At 34.6% G+C, this 6,732-nt stretch overlaps 1 long non-coding RNA gene across 3 annotated transcripts; it reads right to left on the bottom strand.

Annotated features, from left to right (window-relative positions):
* Positions 1-212: 212 nt before the first annotated feature.
* On the bottom strand, positions 213-5,239 carry LOC102584480 (uncharacterized). Of its 3 annotated transcripts, XR_001471621.1 has the most exons (7): positions 4,967-5,236; positions 4,025-4,431; positions 3,007-3,282; positions 1,851-2,027; positions 1,258-1,388; positions 556-1,155; positions 213-446 (listed from the first exon to the last, which is right to left on the bottom strand). It is a non-coding gene; the product is annotated as an uncharacterized lncRNA (long non-coding RNA). The 3 variants fall into 3 exon arrangements; XR_001471619.1 differs by having other exon boundaries at positions 3,007-4,431; positions 4,967-5,239; XR_001471620.1 differs by lacking the exon at positions 556-1,155 and having other exon boundaries at positions 3,007-4,431; positions 4,967-5,238.
* Between the last annotated feature and the right edge of the window lie 1,493 nt (positions 5,240-6,732).

A 6,732-nucleotide genomic window follows, 5' to 3' on the forward strand; every position in this document is an offset into this window, starting at 1 on the left:
CACTTTAAAAGTGTACCTTTTTATACCTCTTCAACAACAACACTTATAAAGTGTAGACTTTTCAAATGTACATACTACATTTTACAATCAATAAGCCACATAATTAGCATTTCTCTAGCCACACTTTCAAAGTGTGGCAACGTTGTCTAGAATTTTTATAGCCACAATTTCTAATTGAAAAATAATAATTTTGGTTTGGATAGATTCACTAGTATTGCAAAGAAACTAACAATAGATTAAAACAAGAGTTTTACACAAATGAAAACAAAGAAAATATAACCATAACAAAATAGGACAGATGCAAAGAGTTATTTGTCTGTGGCTTCCACACGAAGGGGAACTCGAAATGCAACAGATAGCCTTATTTGAAAATGACATTAATACTCCAGCTAGCTATTTGTCTGATGATCCCTGGCTTCCAGCAAGCTCAACATCCAAGTTCTCCCCTGCAGAAGAAAAGGAAATTTAAGTTTTAGTAAATGAAAAAACAGAAACAAAGAGAGGAAAATTGTGGCGGATAGGATAGGTTTCAAAGAAATTGTGAATTTGATTGACCTTTCAACTTTACTGTGTAGCCTTGAATTCAGTTTCAGGGGGGAATATACTGAACTTGAATTTTATGTTTTGAGATATCATCTTATGTTCCACTATATCTTTTGCAGATTTGACTGCTTTGATTGTGTTCTCTAGCCTCATCTCGTAAAGGTTAGGTATATCAGCCAACTCAAATGGTACATAGTTGAGCTTATCACACGAGACAAGAACAAGTTGGCCAAGGATGGGGAAGTTATGATTCAACGTCTCCCAAGTTTCTAATTCTGCCCTCTCATTCCATAATACTTGGAGTTTGCTAAAACCTCCTACCTCCGGCTTCCAAGTATCACCCATGAATGCATTTTCTTTCAACTTAAGAACCTCAAGGAATTCCAATTTCCCTAATTTGGCTGCCTCACTCCATGCAAACCTTGTGTTTCCCAAAGTTAACTTCTTAATTGTACGTACAAGTCTGAAGAATGTTACAGGAAGTTGAACTATTTTATTCATGTAAACAACATCATTCAACAGTTTCAAATGTTCCAGACACTGTAGCTCTTCAAGATTGTTGATACCACCCTTGTAAGCACCAAGAAAAGTCGCCTTTGATTGTATATGGAACTAGAGGCAAGAGGAAGAGTCACCACATGGAAGAACCTAAGGTTTGTGAGTAGAACAATGAAATGAAAGATGAAGACATAAGCAATAATTGTAAAAGAGTACAAGTTCCTGAGAAATTTGTATATCCTGGTGATGGCTCTACTTTATTTCAGGAGAAAAATGACAAAATGGTCCAACCAGATGCTGGTAACCTAGAATCCCCTTTTGTGGAAATGACTGAGCATCTAAGAAATCTACAAGAACATATAGATCAGAAAGGAAACTCAGCAGAAAAATTCAAGAAGAAAGCATTGGACCAAATTGAAGTAAATGATAGATTCAAATCATGTTGTTGATTGTAAATTGAAGTAAGAAGAATAAATTTATACGGATGGTAATACTAATACTAGAAGTAGGAATGTGTTTGACAATATGATTACCATTGACATTTTTAGAGTATTTATCCAACTTTGTTACTTTTAAATAGAAAATACAAAAAAATACTAGAAATAAGTTAGAACAATATGCATCAAACATTCATTCAAAACTGAAATTCATTAGGCAACTCTAATCAAACAAGCTAAACATGGGCTCATCATCACACTCTTCCTGAAATTAAAATTCATAAAAAACATAAATCATAAATTTAACAAACAACAACGGGAAACGAATGGAGTTTCAACACAATATTATACAAAATCAAAATCAAATCGTACCTTTTTCTAACCCGCAACAGATGTTGCTGCGGCATCTTTACCAGTAGCAGGAGCAGCAGCGGCAACAGAGCTAGTAGAAGCAACGTTCATTATAAGCTCCCCCACATTTTTCTTCTCAACAAGGCTGGGCGAGTATGACTCCACCTTCCCATTGGCTAATGTACCTATTTTCTCAGCCTAAATAGAGGGGGAAAAATAGAGACATAATAAATACAAAAGTAAAGAGAGTGGATCTACTAAAATAATTTTGATTCGACTACGTTATAGTAACAGGAAAGCCATCATCGTGAAGGATCAAGCAAGCATAAGTACAGTTTTTTCTTTGAAAACACCTAGCAGAATATCATATTTAGGATTTGCACCAAGAAGCAATCTGGGGCAACTGCATGGAGATGATCATATAGATATAATATCAAAAACTCAGGGCATATGTAAGGTCAAGAGCTTTGATGGATCAAGACGAGAATATAAGTCTAATACAACTGATGAATTATCAGATGATGCAGTAAATTTGGAAAATCTCCTTTTCTAGAATCAAGAGGTATCATTGAAGAAGATAGATAGATTAAATTTTCCAAGCCATCATCCATGGAAAGTGATCCCGAGGACTATGAAGACAGTTCCAATATTCAAGTTGATTCAGCAACCACTGTCTCCTGAAATTTGTAATACCGAGGAAGACCCTCCTTGACCAAAAAAAAGCTCTCCAACAAAGGTTGTGCTAATATTTCTAGAGTTAGTCTTGCTGCAACTTCTTATAAAGGAATTGATTGTAGAAAGTTTGAAAGGTATTTAAAACAGAATGAAGAGGATGTGCTAACTAGTGCCATCACCTTATTTTCTTTCTCATTAGAGAAAGTTAAAAGCTAAGTGAAGTCTATGACTAACCAAAGATCTGCTGAGATCCTGAAGTCAGTTGCTGAGAAAGTACATATGCAATTGCAGAAGTATCATGTTTGAGATGGTGGCAACCACCTGATTGCCACTACTACAAATCCAACATGTGTCATGTAATCTCTTAAGATCAGAGAGCCATAACTGAAGTATCATGTTTGAGATGGGAGTATCAACATATTCTTTTATAAAAGAAGGAAGTATCAAGATATGGATCAATACGTTATTAAGGTCACATGAAAGATACAAAAAACTAACGGACCTGTCAGAATCATCTGCCAACATCTTGTAGGAAATCAACATCCGTTTTGACTTTTTTCCATTCAAGTCATCTATCATAGAAAGATTCATCAACATACCCAAACAAAGCAGCCATCTTCGTTTGCCAGTATCTTGGCGGTGGCATATCGATTGACGGTGCACTTTGTTTTCTTGTTGTTTTCTCTATGACTGATCTCTCATAACCTCCAATTCGAACCCAATCGTGTATATTTGGCTTAGATATCTTACGTTCACCGGTTGGTCTTCTAGAAATGGCCTGCATATCAATGGAACTTCCTCCAATATACTTTCAAATGTAGAATTCCAACCACAATGAGTAAAAACGTATGCTACCACGGGATGTGCAAGAAGCTGTATTAGTGGACTACCTGTTATGCACGAGTACCTATTCAAGTAATTTAAGCATGACTACCTCTTTCATTCATCAAGGTTGACAAGCTTTTGGATCCTCCCATGTGAGGCATCTTTTGCTTAGCTCTATGAATTCTATTTGCTTTCTAGAATGAGAAACAATACAATTATATTATTCCTACACTAGGATCCTCTATACCAATGCTTGCAATAAATAGAATTGTTCGTTTAACATACTTAACTTCTATTAAGAGCCTATTTGATTGATAAAGAAACAAAACATTTACACTAAGAATAACACAAAATATAGTGGATAAAGAAACAAGGATGCATGGTTGACAACCTACGTAAAGTTAAATTGATTTATGATGAACTCACACAAAATGGTATTACATCAACAATTGATACATAATGAGAGTAAACTAGGAATGCATGAAAGTACCAGACATAACAATATGAGATACATACAGGTCATTCATGCTATTTTGATGTTCTAAGTTGAGCGCCCAAAGTAACATCAATAGGTACAGAAGTGTATAAGAATACAGGCAAAGTGAGATCAACAGCTTAAACAACACTCATGTTTCTTATTTCTTGGCTAATGGTCACTGGAATGAAGCTTTGTTAAGGTAAAATATTCCACCTACCTTGGTTCCTAAAGTCATGGGCACTCAAATCTATTATCAGGCTGGAGTTGCAGATGAAGCAGTATGGAAACCAACTGAGAATTAGAATTTTTCATGTTCATCAGCCAAGAGTCTGATCAGGAAAAAAGGAAATAAACAAAGCTCACCTCACTTACATGGCAGAAGACTATTCCCTTCAAACTATCATTTCTCATATGGAGGGGATTGAGAGAAAAACTTCCAACAAATGAGAAGTTCAAAAATTTTGGCATGGAACCAATAAACGGCTCATGCTGCAGCATACCTGGAATGGATGACATAGATCATGTTTTTGTTTCAGGTCATTTTGCTAATCATATATGAAGGAAATTCTCTGCTTTTCTAGGTTTCTCTCACAAGAACATCACCTTGAAACACCTTCTGCTAAGCTGGTGGGAATTGGAAGCAAAAAATGAAGTTCAGAAATTGTTACAGCAGGCCCTGCCTCTTAATATTTGCTGAAACCTATTATTTAGTGTTTTCATATAAATATTGATAATCTCAATTATTCTTCTCAATAACAGCAGCCCCAAGGACAATGTTGTTGTTTAAAGCTTTTATCTAAGGAAATATTTGTTCTACACTTCACTTTTTAATAGAAATCAATCTTTTTCGAAATAATTTTAGGGTTCTTCACCAAAAATAAACTTAATCGAGCAACAAGCCTAACAAAAGTTCTAATTTTGCATCAGAAAAAACAAATATCAGAGCATATATATAGCATAAAATCCTTAAAAAGTAGAACAAATAGCAAGCCATCAGTATACAACCAAAAATCAACACAAATTGCAGCAAGATAAGAAAAACAAAACCACACAATAAACCTAGATGTTAGCTGGTTGAGTATTTTTCCAGTTATTCAAAAAAAATCATTTGTTTTGTCCAGATTCAAGAAACCCAGATCTTAAACATGGAAAATTTTACCTGATAACAAAAATCATTCCTGTGTGATGAAGTAGATGTTCATCATCTTCTTTTTCCAAGCGGATTACTCGTCTAAGGATCTGTAAATTTATTCGATGTAGCGTTTCCTTAAAGTAATTCGGCACTGATTGCTGAGAATTCAATTAGGAATTTTTTCTGAGAGGTTTCTTCTCCGATCTTTCTTCAGAGAGATTTAGAGTGATTTGGGAAAAGTATTTTAGAGTTTATTTTCTAAATTATTTTGTCCTATTAAAAGTTGGAGAGAGAGTTAAATATGTGAGAGGGAAAACAATATTTTAGTGAAATTCTAGGAAAATTAGAAGGCCACACTTGTAAAATGTTATTTTTAGAATTAGAAATATAGTACATTTTAAAAGTGTAGTCATATGTGTAAATAGGTGTTGCCAATTATATTATGAAGTATTAACGCTCATAAAGTTTAGTCTATATTACTAAAGAGCACACTTTACAAGCGTTGTCAATATTACCTGGCCAAAAGTTAGAAATTAAGGCTACACTTATTAAGCGTGCCCAAAAATATTTTAGGCAACACTTTATAAGTGTTGTCCCTATTTAGTGTGGCTTTAGGCCTAAAATGTTGTAGTGACTAGGCTCATCATGAGTACTATTCAAGACATTGTTATTGAACTCAATTAATCCTCAAATTATTATCAATGAAAACTCATGCCTTTCATGATTTCAAAAACTCATTGGGCAAGAGAAAGTTTTGAGAGAAAGAGGCTAAGAGAGATAAACCAAACCAAATGAAACACTATCATAAAAACAAAAAAAAAATACTACAATCATCCAAGCCTGAAATTAACAAAATACCAAAATACAATAAAAATGGAATATTGGTACAGGTGCTCTCTCCCCACCAAAATGTAAGCAACAGTCTCCTCAATGTGAAAATAAGATAAAAGAGTAAGAAAGGAAATGTGAAAAGGTCCCTTTATTAGTCTATGCTTGTGGAGTGCTCTCATCAAGAGTCTCCAGAGGAGTGGCATCATCTGGGAATTAGTGCCCGACAATAATATCACTGGAGTTAGCAATGTAGCATCATTCGGGGCATTAATTCCTGACACACACTACGAGGAATGGGGGAGTTTGAAGAGACTCCATTGGTGCCAACTGCAGAGATACCATACTTTATTGACGTTTTTACAAGACAAATAATTTTACTCTTATCTCATCTTATTTTGTCCGCATCTCATCTTCATTGTGTTCTTTTTCTTCATCTTTATCTTCTCATCATCTTATCTTCTTATCATCTGCTTCCGTCTTTATCTCTTTATTCTAGCTGGACGTCTGAAATTATATTGTCTTATCCGTTACATTTTGAACATATATGGTCAGGGTATTTGTGACCAATTAGCTTGCAATATCTGGTTAATAATTCTGCCAAAATAAATTCTACTTTTAGTGCTCGTGTCGAAGGTCGTTCTTCTGGCTTAAGTAATGATAAAATTCATCTTTGGACTTCATCCATATCTGATTTCCTTAGCTCCCTTGAATTAGAATAAATCATTAACTGATCTCTTGCATAGTAGCTCCATATAGCGTTTCCGTTTAAATAATTATTTGCTAGTTCTTGTATAATGGCTGATATACCAATTATTCTCTTATTGGCATAAAAACTGGGTATCTCGCTTTTTTGTATCTCTGGTTTGCTGTTCGATATCTTCTGGTATTATCATATCTTTTGTCAGTCCTATTTTTACCACTTGTATCAGAGGTTTTATCTCCTCGTATAATATCTCTGCTGT

The sequence above is a fragment of the Solanum tuberosum genome, unplaced genomic scaffold (assembly GCF_000226075.1).
Source record: "Solanum tuberosum cultivar DM 1-3 516 R44 unplaced genomic scaffold, SolTub_3.0 scf00401, whole genome shotgun sequence".
In the NCBI taxonomy this organism is placed as follows: Eukaryota; Viridiplantae; Streptophyta; class Magnoliopsida; order Solanales; family Solanaceae; genus Solanum; species Solanum tuberosum.